This window comes from Elephas maximus, chromosome 7, assembly GCF_024166365.1.
Source record: "Elephas maximus indicus isolate mEleMax1 chromosome 7, mEleMax1 primary haplotype, whole genome shotgun sequence".
Classification (NCBI taxonomy): domain Eukaryota; kingdom Metazoa; phylum Chordata; class Mammalia; order Proboscidea; family Elephantidae; genus Elephas; species Elephas maximus.
The window spans coordinates 58,817,351-58,834,940 of record NC_064825.1 but is presented as its reverse complement, the minus strand read 5'-3'; the positions used below and the strand labels follow the sequence as shown (position 1 = coordinate 58,834,940).

Below are 17,590 nucleotides of genomic sequence, written 5' to 3'. Positions count from 1 at the left end.
GGAACCAGTTCCTTTAACTGGACTTTCTGTGGTTCATCTGAAGGAGAAGAATGTTTGTTGCAGACCACTGTTGTATGTCTGTGTTTGGGGAGTGGAGTGGAGGTTTGACCAGTGACAGTATTCAAAGAAAATGATCTAGGTGTTATCCATGTGGTCTTCACTATTTTCTTCTCTCCTCTCCCTCACAACCTTAGTGAATTTAGAGATTGTCAATTGTGGCTTGGACCCTGAGTACCCATATTGTTTTATGAAGACCTATCCAAGCCTTTTTATTGTACGACCAATATACCTACTAGATCACACAGAACTCAGGGATTCTGGGACATCCCTAAATTTAGGAACACCATCTCTGGCTATAAAGTTTTCTCCACGTGACCACCCGAGCAGACTTGGGCCCCAGCAAATTGAAAGTTCTGACTCTGCTTCATGGCCCAATCATGAAAGTACCTGAATGGAGGATGTTATTTACTCCTACGATTACCGCTGCAGCAGTATATTGACAGGGAACTGCCAGAAATTCAGGCAGGATTCAGAAGAGGACATGGAACCAGGAACATCATTGCTGATGTCAGATGGATCCTGGCTGAAAGCAGAGAATACCAGAAGGATGTTTACCTGTGTTTTATTGACTATGCAAGGGCTTTCGACTTTGTGTATCATAACAAATTATGGATAATATTGTGAAGGATGAGAATTCCAGAACACTTAATTGTGCTCGTGAGGAACCTTTACATAGATCAAGAGGTAGTTGTTCAGACAGAACAAGGGGATACTGAGTGACTTAAAGTCAGGAAAGGTGTGCATCAGAGTTGAATCCTTTCACCATACCTACTCAATCTGTATGCTGAGCAAATAATCTGAGAAGCTAGATTATATGAAGAAGAATGGAGCATCAGGATTGGAGGAAGACTCATTAACAACCTGCACTATGCAGATGACACAACCTTGCTTGCTGAAAATGAAGAGTGCTTGAAGCACTTACTAATGAATATCAAAGACCACAGCCTTCAGTATGGATTGCACCTCAACATAAAGAAAACACAAATCCTCACAACTGGACCAATAAGCAACATCATGAGAAACAGAGAAAAGGTTAAAGTTGTCAAGGATTTCATTTTACTTGGATCCACAATCCACACCCATGGAAGCAGTAGTCGAGAAATCAAAAGATGCATTGCATTGGGCAAATCTGCTGCAAAGGACCTCTTTACAGTGTTGAACAGCAAAGATGTCACCTTGAAGACTAAGGTGTGCCTGACCCAAGCCATGGTATTTTCAATAGCATCATATGCATGTGAAAGCTGGACCAAAAAAGAATTGACGCCTTTGAATTGTGCTGTTGGTGAAGAATATTGAATATACCAGCTACTGCCAAAAGAATGAACAAATCTGTTTTAAAAGAAGTACAGCCAGAATGCTCTTTAGAAGTAAGGATTGTGAGACTGGGTCTTACATACTTTGGACATGTTGTCAGGAAGGATCAATCCCTGCCCTGCCGATGCCTATGCCTTTAATTGAAGAAGGTTCTTGCCTCTCACTGGTTAAGAATGAACAGGTAAGGCTCTGAGAATTTTTCCACACAAGCAAAGCTTTATTAAAAGAAGCTTGCAAGCAGAGACAAGGAGGGCCTAGGCAACGCTTTCCCCTGTCTCCCAGAACAAAGAGCTTACATGGGTTTTTAAAGGTTTTTGAGGGGGAAAAGATTTATGTTTATTCATAAGTAAAGGCAGGGTTTCCCAGAAAATGGCTCTTGTGGGCAGGGATATGTTAAGTATGGTGCTTGAGCAGCAGTTTTCTAGGATGGCTTCAAGACAGCTCCAGTCCTGGGGGCTTCTGGGATTCATAGCAGGACTTATTTTGGGGTGCTGGACCTGAACAATCTTTTGGTCCCTGAGTTCGATTCCACGGATCTGACTGTAGCTCTCTGTTCCCCTGGTGGAAGGTCACATAGCGGTCAGAGGTGGATGTCCTGTTCATGTCCCTGGGACTGGTTCCATCCGTTTGCTCCTGAAAAAAGAAAAAAATAGCTTTGAGGAAACCTGTGAGTGTTATCATTAGGTCTCCTTGACTTGTTCCAGGATGCGTTTGGTCTGTTGGTGATTGTCCCTTATCATCTATTTGCAACTCTGGTTACATACAAGGCTAGAGTCGACCTCAGGAGCCTCCAGATTCCCTGTCTTACCTGGGGAAGGACATCATGCTTGGTAAAGTACAGGGTCAGTGGAAAAGAGGAAGAGCCTCAATGAGATGGATTGACACAGTGGCTGCAACACTGGGCTCAAGGAAAATAATGATTGTAAGGATGGTGCAGGACCATGCAGTGTTTTGTTCTGTTATGCATGGGGTTGCTATGCGTTGGAACCAACTTGACAGCACCTAATGACAACAAGAATTGCTCTGGTCCCACCCAGCTTGAGAAACCTGTGAAGAAAGGGAATAAATTGTTTCTTATTCACCCAGCTTGAGAAACCTGTGAAGAAAGGGAATAAATTGTTTCTTTTCAAACCAAGAAGCATTAGGTTATATACATGTTCTTAGGAATCTCGAGAAACATAGATCTGAGTGGCTCTGTGCTACTCCTTCACTCTGACTTCTTCTGTGCCATCCCTCCCTCTACACCCCCTTCTCCTTACTTGATGGTTCATTGAATATAAAGTGTGGACTCTTTGTAGTGAAGTGATATTTCATCCATTAGATGAATGAGTTTTAGCTATCTGCAGCTAAAATAAAAATAAAATATTGGAGAGCATTAATAATTTAAATAACTAGCTTTTACTGAGGCTGTGCTATGAGCCAGTCTCTTTACATATATTGGTTTTATTTATGTTTAAAACAAAATATGTTAGTTAGCATTTATTATCCTAATTTTACAAGAGAAGAAACTGATGCAGTCAGTTAAGGGCTTTTTCCAAGATCTCCATCTAGTAAATGGCATCACAAAATTTCAAGCCATGTCTTACTCCCAAGTCCACATAAACCACCTGTAATATATTGCCATTAGAGCAAACAGGAAAAACGGTCAGAGGGTAAAAACAAATCGCAAGCTCATAGAATTGAGAGATGTTGGGCACTAAAGGGGGAGGATCTCTAACTAAAAGATCTTATAGCATATAATGTATATATATAACTAAAGCTGTTATCATTTAGCTTTGGAAATGAACGTTCAGGCTGGGCTCTTTGTCAGCATGAACATCTAGGAAAGGGTGGACTTAGCACTTTGCCTGCCAGGAGTGATCTTTGGGCTTGTTAGTCACACAGGGTCTGCCATTGTCTATGGCACACAGCCGTGGAGAAACATTCTTGTCAAAATTCTGAGAGAGTGGAAGTCTCGTTGGTTTTGAACTCTACTGTAACAGATTGGTCCCTCTGACACTAGTCTGAATACTTTTCTTGATGTGGGAAAGTGTCGCATTGAGAAAAAGCAGCACTGAAGAAAGGACTGACTCTAGACTGTAAATCTCATGATGTGTCATCCTCCATAATTTCTGAGGAAACATGCACATACTGTATCATTTATTGTATAGTGATAATAAAAGAAATTGCAAATGTACAGCAAATGTTGGGACTGGTTACACTGCAAATGAGCTAGTCAGAGTGAGCCCTTTGGATAACAGGACTTGTAAGGGGAGAGTTGACTGAAGTATAGGAGTGAGTCATACTGATATCGGGAACATTTCATACTGAGCAAAGAGCAAATGTAAAAGCCCTGAGGCATCAGTGGATTCGGTTCTTTTAACATTGAAGATGTGTCTTGGGCATGGGAAATAAAGACATGATAGACGATGGACCACACAAGGATCTCACAAGTTTGTTCTTATGCCCAGTAGGTATAAAGGAAAATAATCCTTAGCACAGATAAGGATGGAAATTATTATGTGACATGAAGTAAGAATAAGGTGTTTGAAATTATTATTGAAAGCCTTTTTTGCCAGGTGATTGAACTTTCCTGTTTCTCTCCCTCTTCTTTTTTGTCCTTCAGTATTTCAGTCTTCTTGGGCTGTCCTCGATTTCTGCACAGGTTCCTTTTTTTTTTTCCCCCTATATTTCTATGAATTTGTAAAGCAGCCTAAGAGTCTGAGCAAGAAGAGCCTCAGAAGTCAGAACAGGAAGAATCCAGGGAAGCAGTGCAATGGCTTCAAAAATCCTGGTGAACCTAGAGGAGGAAGCAACCTGCTCCATCTGCTTGGAGCTCCTGATGGAACCATAAGCCTAGATTGTGGCCACAGCTTCTGCCAAGCCTGTATCACTGCAGATAACAAGAAGTCCATGGCCAGCCAAGAAAAGGAGAGCAGCTGTCCTGTCTGCCGGATCAAATACCAGCCTGGAAACCTACGGTCTAATCAGCGTCTAGCCAGCATGGTAGAGAGACTTAAGGAGGTGAAGATGAGTCTAGAAAAAGAAGAGAAGGAAAATTACTGTGTCCACCATGGAGAGAAACTCAGGCTTTTTTGTAAACTGGATGGGAAGTTCATTTGCTGGCTTTGTGAGAGGTCTCAGGAGCACCATGGTCACCCCACATTCCTTGTGGAGGAGGTTGTCCCGGAGTACCAGGTGAGACCAGGGTGGAGGGAAACAAGGTAGAAAATAGAACCTCATGGAAATCACCACTTTCCATTGTTCTTTAATTACTTTGTCACCATAGACCTGAGGTCTGTTACTTATTTCCATACCCTACACTCCGAGGCCTGAAGGACATTCCTGTGTATTTCCCCCTTTTAAATAATACACCTTGAATACAGACTCTTGGCCAGGGGTAGATAATGTTGTACCTTCTGCTAGTTGGGTGGATATTTGGTGGCCAAATGAAACTCTCATTGCCCCAGCTAGAGGGCAGCTGCGGAACTTGATAGGTCAAAAGGAAAGGACTTTTCAGGTTCTTTTTCTAGGACAAGATAGAATAATGCTATTCTTGATGAGGTAAAAATGACTTCTGTCATCTGAGATATAAAGAGTACATTCATCTTCTTAGATTTTTTTTTCCAAGTCATAGATACTGAAGCCAGTCTCACAGCTTTTGTAAACTCTTGTCTCTTCTCTGATTAGCCTGATTTCTCCCTCAATTTAACCTCTATCCAGGTGCTAAGAAAGCTCATAGTTTGATTGTTATGTGATTCAATTTTCACAGAAGAACCTTCAGGCAGCCCTTGAGAGTCTTAGCAAGGAGCAGAAGAAAGCTGAGAAGTGGAAAGCTGACCTCAGAGAAGAGAGGGACTCCTGGAAGGTAGGAAAAGTCTCTTTCTGAGGAAGTTCTGAGAGGTTCATTGGCAGGGTCCTAGTCACAAGAACGCCTTGACCTCTTTGTTTGCTGATAGTTAACGAGTTCATTAAACACTTGATTAGTGCTGTTCTCTGTCCCTTCCCTGATGGAAGGTTAGAGGGTGGAGAGTGAATCTGTTAGAAATGAATGCAGATATTTATAGCCAAAGATACAGAGGTTACTTTCTGGTGAGGAAGGCTGGTGAATCTTGTGTCCCAGTCCTGTCATAGTATCTAATGCTGTGAGTCCTCTGATGGAAGACATTTGACATGGCCCAGGGTTTTGACCTCAGTGTTAAACATTGAGCTGGTGGTGGGGGTGTGGGGAAGTGGTGAGTCATGCAAGGAGACATGAGTGCCCTGGGAAGCTCTGTGAAAGGTAAGCCTCATCTTGGTATTTCACTTTGGCTCAGGATAGGCTTTGATATGGCTGACTTGTAGCCATTGTTTTGGGAAGTGAGGGAGGGAAAATAATAGGAAAAAAATAACAGCTTCTCCCCAGTTGCTTTCCTGATTCTATATTCCACTCCTTTGAGAATTTACCAAAGAAAATAGTTCCCTTCCTGGGTTCTAGCCAATTGCAAAATAAGCCCTCTGCTAATATAGACTACACGCCTCCCCCCTCCTCCCGCCTTCTCATCTCTGAAGAAATACATACAGACTGAGAGACAGAGTGTCCGGGAAAACTTCAGTCAGCTGAGAAGTATCCTGGACAATGAGGAGCAGAAGGAGCTGGAGGAGCTGAAGAGCGAGGAGGAGAGTGTTATGCAGAACCTGTCAGAGGCTGAAAATGAGCTGGGCCAGCAGAGTGATGATGTGAAAAAACTCATGTCAGATCTGCAGCATCGGCTACAAGGGACAACAATGGAGATGCTGCAGGTACGACTTGGGAGAGAACCTCTGTATTTGAGATTTGAGAAAATTAAGACTAAATGTCTTCTTTTCTGCGTCACTGAACTTTTTCTTGTGGTGCCGCTAAAGTTCATTTGGTCCTATGGTACCAGTTCCCAGCATGTATTCCAGAGATTATAGGAGTAATTGCATGAATACCAAAGGAAAATCTCCTTTTTATTGATTTATGAAGTGCAGTGAAAAAATTTGGAGAAATTGGAGAAAAGATCCGTTGTATCCAGTGACGTTCTCTGAGCCCCTGTTATCTGTGATCTAATGTTGAACATTTGTCCAACACCTGTTCACTCAGTTTAATCGCAGGCAAACAAATACTCTTTGGATTCCAAAGATATTTTTTCCTCTTCTGTCCTTGTAGGATAAGTTGGGATCTGTCCCCTCCTCTGTTTTCTGAAATAAAATTTGTGAAGGGTTGGTATTATTTCTCCTTCAAATATTCAACAGAATTTGTCAGTGAATCTATATTAGTCCAAGCTTTTCTTTTTGGAAAGATTTAAAATTTCTTTACTTGTAAAGGTTTATTTCAATTTTTTTCCCTCTCTTTATTTCTTCTTATATCAGCTTTTGGTAATGCATGTCTTTCTAAGAGTTTTCCATTTCATCTAAGTTGTCTAATTTGTTGACATAATATTGGGCACAGTATTTCCTTATATTCCTTTTCATTTCTGTAACTCCCTTAGTGATGTCCTCTCTTTCATTACTGATTTTAGTAATTTTTTTTCTCGCTCAGTTTTTTGGTCAATTTTGTTGATCTTATCAAAGAACTTTTTTTGTTTCATTGATTTTGTCTATTTTTTAACCTTTCTGTATGTAAAAATGGCATGACTGGCAGATCTTACTTCCTCTAACTTCACAAGGAAAGGAAGAAGGCACGATCAAGATCAACAGCCCCAGGCTGGTTCCTGTGAGGCAGAGGTCAGACATGTCTCCATCTTCCAACTTTTTTACCAAATTCTGACACCAGCCATCAGTCCCTCCCACGGTACTCTCTCCTTCTCTGCTGGGTTCGATAATTTGTTGCAGTGACCACACAGAACCTAACAGACAATACAGTTACGGGGTTTAGTAGGGAAGTAACAGGCTACATTTCAGGATCAGGCATGACTCAGGATACAGTTCTTCAGTCAGGACAGCTTCTTTTCAGCCATGCCTGCAGGCAAGCTTCTCTGTGGCCCTTGGCCTCTCCGACCCTTGACCCCTTAGCCCCCAGCTTGGCCTCTGCCCTGCTTGGGCAAGTATTACACAGCTCTTTAGCTCTGCCAATAAATGCCAAAAAGGACCCCAGTCTGCTAGTAAGCCTCAGCCTGAGAGAGCTCATCTTTCTCGCTCTGTGGGCCGGAAAGCCCACCGTGCTGTCTCCTCCTGATCTTCTGGTCCTGCTGCCTGTTTCCCTGCCACTGTTTTTCACCATCTTACGCTGCCTCCAGTGTTACAGCTTTCTGTCTCCTGGGTCTAGAATGTTCTCAGTGCAGGGATCCCGGGTCCAGAGGACACGCTTCACTACTAGCTCTTCTTTCTTGGTGGTAGTGAGATCCCCTCTCTGCTCTCGAATTGGCTCTTTTTTAAGCCTAAACCCCCCCGCCAAAAAACCAAGCTCATTGCCGTTGAGTCAATTCTGACTCATATTGACCCTACAGGACAGTGTAGAAGTTGAGCATCTTTTCAAGTGTTTGATAGTCATTCGAATATCCTTGGTGAAATGTCTGTTCAAATCCTCTGCCTATATTTTGATTGGGCTGTTTTTTTGTTGTTAAGTTGTAAGAGCTTATATATTGTAGCTATTAAACCCTTATCTGATATATGGTTCCCAAAAGTTTTACCTCAGTCTGTAGGTTGTTTTCTTCATTTTGTTGATAAAATAAATCCTTTGATATACAAAAGTTTTCAGTTTTGAAGAGATCATGTTTATCTATTTTGCCTTTTGTTGCTTGTGCTTTCAGTGTCATATCTGAGGATCCATTGTTGAAGACTAGGTCCCTATGTTTTCTTTTAAGAGTTTTAGGTCTTACTTTTAGATCTTTGATCCATTTTGAGTTAGTTTTCGTATGTGGCATGAGGTATAGATCCAGGCTTATTCTTTTGCCTGTGGAAATGTAATTGTCCTGGCACAGTTTATTAAGGGAGACTATTTTTTACCATTGGATGGATTTTTAGCCCCCTTGTCTAAGACCAGTTGACCATAGTTGCATGTGGTTATATCTGGACTCTCAATTCTATTCCATTTGCGTATATGTCTATCGTGATACCAGTATTAGACTATTTTGATTACTGTAGCTTTATATTTTCAGGTTGAGAAGTATGAGTCCTCCTACTCTGTTTTTTTTTTTTTTTTTTTTTCTTTCAAGGTTGCTTTGGCTGTTTGGGGTCCTTTGCTGTTTCTGAGGGTTGGCTTTTCCATTTCTGCAAAGGAGGCACTTGGGGAGGGGATGCTGGAGCTGTGGGTATGTGGCACTAGGAAGGGAAAGTGTAAGGACCATGTAGGAAATGCTTCTCCTACCTCTTTGTTCTCATCTTTGGCATACGCCTCTCTGGATGTCTTTGAAGCAGTTCCCTGCTCACCTGTACAGGGTTCTGCTGATTCAGACACAAAGTTTAGATTTCTTGATATTCTTGTGGAAAGATCGGGAACTTACTTCTGCTCTTATTTCCGTCTTCCTGGAAGTTTCTTCCCTTTCTCTTTAGCTGGTTTCCCTTATATTAAATATATATATATTTTTAATGGTACTATTATGATTTCTCTGATTTTTAAACTCTTGTTTCTTTGAGTTGTTTTCCTAGTGATTGCTCTAGTAATTGCAGTATGCATCTTATCCTATCACAGTATAGTTCAGATCAATAAAGTTAATTCCAATAAAATATAGAGACTTGACTCCAGTATCGTTTCATTTCCTCTCTGTTCTTTGTGACATTATTATCATATATATATGTCATGTAAACTCGGTGCCATTGAGTTGATTCCGACCCATAGCAGCCCTATAGGGCAAAGTAGGACTGCCCCATAGGATTTCCAAGGAACGGTGAGTTCGAACTACCAACCTTTTGGTTGGCAGCTACTCTGCCACCAAGGATCCATATATTACATGTATATGTATAATTATCAATTGTATTTTTAATTATTGCTTTAATAATCTTAGGTTTTTTTAAGTGGCTAACAAAAGAAATGAGAAAAATATTTATAGTCTTTTTTATTCTTGTAAAAACAGAGGTAACACAACATTTACCAATTCAACACTTCTCATGTACAGTTCAAATGCAGGCGTTACCAACATCCATTGACATTTTCCATCCCCATAAACGGAAACTCATTGCTATCATCTTTTATGTTAATCTAGATTTTATACCATTTCTTCTAGTCTTCAATTCTCCTTATGGATTTGAGTAGGAATTTTCTTTCTGGCTGAAGGACTTTCTTTAACTTCTTCTATAATGCTGCTCTGCCAACAATAGACTCTCTCTGTCTTTATCAGGGAATGTGTTTATTCTTCTTCATTTTTGAAGCAAATTTTGCTTTATATAGAATTCTCTATTGTTGGTTTTTTAATTTTTTTTCAGCACTTTGAATCTGCCAATCTAGTGTCTTCTAGCCTCCATTGCTTTCAGATGATGACTCAGCAAGCAATCATATTGTTGGTGTCCTGTGTGTGGTAATTTTTTTTTTTTTTTACCTCTTTCTGTATTAAATGTTTCCCCTATGTCATTGTTTTCAATGATGCGCATAGGTGTAGATTTCATTGTATATATCTAGTTTGTGGTCATTGAGCTTCTTACTTAGATGAGTATATTATATTTATAGAATTTGAATTTATCCTATTACTTCTTCAATTTTTTTTTTTCCTCTTCTCTCCTTTTGGGACTCCATTTATAAAAATGTTGGTACATTTATCGCTATACTGCAGTTCTCTGAGGCTTTTTTCTTTTTTCTCCCTGTGCTTTAGATTCTAAGGCTGCTAACCAAAAGGTTGGCAGTTTAAATTCACCAGCTGCTCCTTGGAAAGCCTGTGGGGCAGTTCTATTCAGTTCTATAGGATCGCTATGAGTCAGAATCGACTCAACAGCAATTTTTATTTTTGCGGGGGCTTTTTAGATTCGAAAATTTCTGTTGGTGGACCTTCAGGTTCAGTGATATTCTTCTGCCATCTTAATCTGCTGTTGAGCTTCTCAAGTAAATATTTCATTTTTGTCATTTGATTTACAAATTACAGAATTTACATGTTTAAATATAACTTTATGTCCCTCTTGGGAATCTCTAATTGTCAATTCATTTTTATCCTACTTTAATTCTTCAAGCATTGACTCCTTTAGATTTTAAATCTTTTTACAATAGCTGCTTTGAAGTGTGTTGTCACCTAACTCTCACATCTGGGGTCATTCAGAGGCATTTTATATTGACTGGTATTTTTCCCCGTGAGTATGGGTCGTATTTACTTGTTTCTTTGTGTAGTTCATAAATCTTATTGAAAAATAGTCATTTTAATACTATGTCATTGCATTGCTGGATTCTGAACCCCTCCCTGAAGGCTGTTTTTGTTTCTTTCTTTTAGTTACTTGCCTGGGACACATTTATAAAACCTGTCCTCCCTTTGGTGCATCGCTGCTGTTGTCTCAGTTTCAGAGAAAAAAAAAAAAAGTATAACATATCATCCAAGGGTTGCCCTGTGTGCCAGTGCTTGTCTGATCACTAAGCATGAACAGAGAAGTTAGGGCCAGCCACTTGAGGCAATAAAGTTGCTGTTCTCATCTAATGGATCTATGTTTTGTTAGGGGAGCATGTTCAAAGTTCAGGCCATTTTATGGTCTGGTATGTTTTTTAGTTTCTGTTAGGTAATTTCATACCTCCTATGCATATGTCTGCATCATTCAGATTGGCCAGGATTTTGTGGTTGGCTTGACCCTTCTCTGTTCTCCACTGTGGATACATCCAACTTTAGACAAGAATATAGTTTCCGCAATCACGACTGCAACCTTAGGCTAGTAGAGTTACTGGCCTGTCTCAATCACCTGTCTCTGAGAATGCCACCTCTGCCAACAATGTCACTGTGTGAGTATTACCCAGTGCTCCAAATCTAGTGAGCCCCCTTCAGCTATGACAGCAAAGTGGTGCAAACTCATTGCATGCCCCATTCTCAGAGAATCTATGTATCATCTCATTTGCAAAAGTGGTGATGGGAGCAGCCTCAAGCCAAAATGCCAGATATGCCCACTATTCTTAGCTCAAGAAAGATTTGTTTTACCTTCCTTTACTCCTTCTCTAACTCTCTTCCTATCTTTACGTAGATACAGGTTTCTGACATACATCATTTCCTTCTATCTGAAGAACTTATCCTAACATTTCTTGCAGTGCAGGTCTACTGGTAACAAATCCTCTCAGTTTTTGTCTGAAAAAGTCTTTATTTTTCCTTCATTTTTCAAAGCCAGTTTTACGGGGTACAAAATCTAATGTTGGTGATTTTTTTTTTTCTTTCAATACTTTAAATATTTTGCTCCACTGTCTTCTTGCTTGTATAGCTCTGAATAAAATTCCATTGTAGTATATGTCCTTGTTCTTCTGTAGGTAAGGTGTTTCCCCTTTACCCTTGGATTCTTTCGAGATTTTCTCTTTTTTTTTTTTTCTGTAGTTTGAATATGATATGCCTTGGTGTAAATTTGTTGGGATTTGTTTTGCTTGGTGTTCTCTGAGCTTCCTGAGTCTGTAGTTTGGTGTCTGTCTTTAATTCTAGAAAATTCTCAGCTATTATTACTTCAAATATTTCGTTTGCTTCTTTTCTCCTCTCTTCTTTTTGTGCAGCCATTACACATGTGTTGTACCTTTTGTTATTGCCTCACAGTTCTTGAAATTCTGTTCCATTTTTGTTTTATTTTGTTTTCTCTTTGCATTTCAGTTTTAGAAATGCTGGAAGTTTCTAGTAACATACCTTCAAAATTAATGGTTATTTCCTTAGCCCTGTCCAGCCTAAGATTGAGCCTATTAAAGGCTTTCTTCATTTATTTCTGTTATAGTGTTTTTTATTTCTAGTATTTCTTTTGATCCTAATTAGAGTTTCCATCTCTCTACTTACAGAACCTCTTCCCCTTTTAAGTTTTCTATTAGAGAGCTTAGTATATTAAGCATGTTGTCCTTTGGTGCCATCAAATTGGCTCCTACTTATAGTGGCCTTTTGTATAATAATATTAAGCATAAGCCAAAACCAAACCAGTTGCCATCAAATCAATTCTGAATCTTAGGACCAAGTAGAACACCCCCCTAGGGTGTCCAACACTGTAATTTTTATGGAAGCTGACTGCCGTGTCTTTCTCCCGTGAAGCAGCTGGTGAGTTTGAACCACTGACCTTTCAGTTAGCAGCCGAGTGCTTTAACCACTATATCACCAGGGCTCCTATATTTTAAATTAGGGGCCTGATAATTCTGAAATTTCTGTCATATCTGATTCTGGTTCTGATGTTTGCCTTGTCTCTTCAGGCTGTGCTATTCTTTACCTTTTAGCATGACTTTTCATTTTGTTGCTGTTGTTATTGGAAGCTGGAATATGCCAGGGTGGGGGGAATAACCATTTTGAAATATACCCAGAGTATTTCATTCTTGGGACTGCCTTCAAGGAAAACTACTTTTCCAGAGCTTTATCTGGTCTAGGGGAAAGGTAATTATATAAATCTAGAATCCACCAGGTGCCCCTCAGAAACCCTGTGGGGCAGTTCTACTCTGTCCTATAGGGTCGCTATGAGTCAGAATCAACTGGACTGCAAGGGGTTTGTTTTTTTTTTTTTTTTAACCAACTTTAGCCTTCTGGTCTCATATAAGGGGAGAAAAAAAAAAAAAAGACCAAGAAACTATTCTGAATGTTATAACCCAGGCACTCAGGCTCACTGAAAACAGAACAAAGCTGAGATTTAATTATAAGAATATGAAACTCTTCTCCTCCCCAATACCTAACCACTATGTAAACAGGGCTCCAGTATAGTAACAGTGAATTACAATTGAGAGAGCTGCAAGAAACAGACTGTTTAAGAAAGAATTTCTAAGGGGAAAAAAAACAAAACAAAAAACAGGAGAGACAAAAGCAAGAACACTAGAGGAAATGTAAGCCTCTAACTTGTAGTTATAGTAAACATTAAACTCAGCCTAGCTGCTAAGCAGATAAATTAAAAACTTCACACTAAAGATGGATTTGCCTTAATTCCTACTGAGGCACAATATGTCCAGCTTTTTGTTTGTTTTTGATGTTTCTGTGGGGGGAACAGTAGCATGGAGCTGCTTATACCACCACCTAACTGACATCCCTACTCCTGGAATACCCTTTGAAGAACCACACACATCTCACTTCAGTGCATGTGGATGGTTTGGGCTAATAAAATCAGTAGCATCAAGGATGGGTGTGTCGCTCAGTTCTAGTTAAATTAGTTTATGCACATCCAGTGTTAATCATCATCAACACTGTGATTGTTTTAAGTTAGGTGCCTGATCCAATTCAGTTTGATGCTACATTTTATTGCAAATATAACATCAGAATCTTATTGGAACTTGGAAAAGAAGTTCTCTTTTCTGCTGGAATTTATATCAGGAGATTCACGCTTCCTTCATATACTGTCTGAGAATAAAGTCAATGTAGAGGAATCAGTGAAATTTGGAGAAGAATATAGACCAGACCCTTATGACAAAGTTGGAACTTCAAAATTCAGCTCTGACTAAAGTTACAACTGTCCGCAAATCCGTTTTTCCCCTTGAAGCAGTTTTTATTGAATTCATGTCATATACAATAAAAAGCCCTAATACACGAAGAAAAAAAATTGTGTGTGTGTGTGTGCATGTGCATGTGTGTGTATATCTATGTCTAGATCTAACCATTGCCCTAGTCTTGGTGACATGGAATGGTAAGTCAGAGTAAAGGAGAGCAAACATTTTTGTAATTATCTATTCAAACAAATAAAGTGGTACCTGCAACAAAAAAAAGAAGAGAGTATGGATAAAAGAAATGAAGAATATGAACTAACCTGGCTTGGTAGAGTCTGGAGTTTAGGATAAAATATTGTAGTTTTTTACAACAGTGACTGAGTGGATATTGGTAAATTTTGGACAGTGGGGTAAAAGAGGGAGACAGAGTAGGTTTGGTGAACAGTAATTTAACATCTAGACATCTTGAGTTGCTGATTCCTGTGGTTTCTTCACTACGGAATGTATTTTATTCTTCATTTTAGACAAAGTCTGAGAAAAGTAGAGAACTGGAGATCAACACTACATGCATGTGTGTTGAACTAAGGGAATGAATGAGGCCACTTATAGTTAATGTCTAGAATAAGAAGAAATAGGTTTGAGAAACACCTACATTAATATACATACTTGTTTGCTTGTATCCTCAGCAAAAAACATGTAAACTTCTTGAGGACTGTTATTACTAATAATTCACCTTTGCTTATGCAAAGCCTGGCATGATAATAGTATGTTACTTTACATATCTTTTGAAGAAATTAAAGATCCATGAATTATTCAAATCATTTCATGGGAAGCCAAATGCATTTGGAAGAAGTATCATGAGCCTCTTCTTTTCCTCATAAATAAATCTCTTCTCCAGTTACTGGAAGTCTCTTGCTGTACTTCTACAAATGTCAAAGCTGTTTCAACCTTTTAGGGAATGTGAAAATATCACATGAAACCTCAGGGATGGTCAGCCTGGGTCTTATATTTCCCTTTGTCCCTCACTTTGGGACTGTTTATTCCTACCGCATCTGGGAGTGGTAGGGATGTGATAAGCTTTGTAAGTGGGAATGGCCTATCACTCCTTGATTCTTGTTTTCTCCCTTCTCACTAGGATGTGAATGATGTCATTCAACGGTATGTGCAAGAAACCAGGGGTGGTCCTTTTGTGCTGTGAAAAGAGGTTTGTAGCTGTGAGGGCTGTCTGATGGTCAATCAAAATGAAAATCTCCAAAGAAAGGAATACTGTATGTAGTTTTATCTTAAAATTCTGATCACAAATCAGCATTTGTGTATTCCATAACTATTGAGAATAGACCAGATTCTTTGGTACTGATGGTGGGGGTGGTGGTAGGCCATAGAGTTAGGGCCTGTAGGAAGATTAGAGATCAGAATCCTGTGAATTCATGGATTTTGTTCACCACATGTGACTGCATCCAGCTCTGCTTGTTGTGTTTCATAGGTATTTGCCTTATTGCAGGAGGGTCCCGTCGTCTTCATCTGTCAAGTAGCCAGAATATCTTATGAGGATAAATCCTTTATATTTATGTTTCTCCCCTGGGAGTAAAAGAAATGATGTCTTTCTATGCAGGTCTATTTCCAAAGCGGACTTGAGTCTTTGGGAATAATATTTTGGCTCTAATCCACACAGTTGATAATTAGGTCCCACACATTAGAAGCCTGTATGAAAATGTGGTGTCCTTATGGCTAAAATTATACCCTTACCTGACAGCAAGTTCTTTAGAAACACGTGAAATTCAGACCACTATTACTTTAGTATTCATAACTTCTTGTTGGAAAATGTTAGTAATTTTTATCACAGAGAACCCAAAACCTTAGATGTTCTGAAAGCCTCCCTTGGGTCAACTGTCTTTGAATACCCTTGGGTCTCTCCACACAGAATTCCCATACTTAATATCTGTCAAGTCCCAGCAGCCAGGTTCTACAACCTTTCTGCCTGGGAAGCCACATCCATGGCAGTGATTTTACTCTCAATTTTTTTATAAGTACTGATTTTTTTAAAAAATTCATTATTTTATATTATTGCATACGATTTCCAGGAGGTAGAGAGTAAAAGGTGATTTCCTCTTACAAAGAAGAAACTGTGTTTTTGAGAGGTCAAGACCTTTCCCCGGTCCCCTAGAGGGAAAGTGCGGAGGTGTATAAAAACCAAAAACCTGTTGCCATCAAGTTCATTCTGACTCAACTATAGGACAGAAAAGGGTTTCCAAGGAGCAGCTGATGGATTCAAACTGCCAACCTTTTGGTTAGGAGCCAAGCTCTTAACCACTTTGCCACTAGGGCTCCAGGGAGGTGTATATGAGCACATCATCCTCTGGCTTCAATGTCAGGACTCTCCCTTCTCTCTCTCAGGCTCTCAGAGGGTCTGTGGTCGATGTTGCATCAGTGTGGTGAAAAGGAAAAAAATCAGTGGTGTTGGAGGGAAATAAGGTCAGAAGTGTGGAGTCAATTTTTATCTCCAGGAGTAAGAACACAATCCTGGAGAAGCCAAAAACATTGCCCCAGAAACCAAGGAGAATATTCCAAGTTCCAGATATGAGTTTGATTTTGCATGTGATGAGAGGTAAGACCCGAGGAAGTGTGTGACTCTGGGATTTTTGTGGGGGGGGGGCTAAATAGGGGAGAGAGTAGAGATGAGGGTATTGGATTACTGTGTGCTGATGATGTCATGTTAAGAGGGAATGGTCCGGTATCTGTTCCTCTCATTCACCTGTTCACTGTTTGTCATAGATTCCCCTTCTTCCCCTAATCAGAAGAGAAAACAGATACCAGTGCTGACTCTCTTGCTTGTATTCAATATCATGGAACCTTTCATCATTTCAGAACTGGAAGATGTCCAACGCTACTGGGGTAAGGAGAAATCACAGTATCCTCAAGCCATACTGTTCTCATCACCTTTCACAATTTTCTGTTCTCTAGTAGGCCTCACTCTTTGAGCCCCATGTGTCCCCTTCCAACACACACCTGCATATTCAAGTTCCCAGTGTTTTACCTCTCCCTGTGACTCCCGAGCAAAATTATTCCCAGTTCCCTCTCAGGTTCTTCTCATGATTCCTCTCTTAATGTCACAGATAAATCTACCTCATATCCCTCTACCTTGTAATTGTTTTACAGTAAACATGACACTGAATCCAATCAACTCTATTTCAAATGTCGTCATTTCTGAAGGTGGAAGACAAGCAAGAATTGTGCCCAATTCAAAGTCAAGAAACTTTTATCGGAGTGGCAGTAATGATGATGATGGTATCGTGGGCTGCCCGTATATTGAATCAGGGAAACATTACTGGGAGGTGGAGGTATCTGGGAAAACTTCTTGGATCCTGGGGGTATGCTCTGACTGATGCCCTAAATTCAGTATGTTAGGTGCTAACCAAGTGTGTATCTTCAAAATGATTACTTCAGATATCAACCCAAGTATGGCTACTGGGTTATAGGGTTAGAGAATCAATCTGCGTATAAAGTTTTTGAGAACCTTTGCCTTGGATCCCAGAATTTGATCTTTTCTCTAGCTGTACCTTCCTGTCGTGTTGGAATTTTCTTAGACTATGAGTATGCACTGTCTCATTTTTCAAGGTCACAAACTATGGGTTCCTCATCTACAAATTCTCTAACTGTTGCTTTTCTGGGACTGTCTATCCTTATTTCAATCCAATGAAATGTGAAGTTCCCATGTCCCTGTGCTTACCAAGCTTCTGAACTATCTTACAGCCTCACCAC

The 17,590-nt window shown here is 39.9% G+C and overlaps 1 pseudogene; it reads left to right on the top strand.

Annotated features, from left to right (window-relative positions):
* Positions 1 to 4,129: 4,129 nt before the first annotated feature.
* Positions 4,130 to 17,009, top strand: LOC126079253 (tripartite motif-containing protein 5-like; annotated as a pseudogene).
* Positions 17,010 to 17,590: the final 581 nt, after the last annotated feature.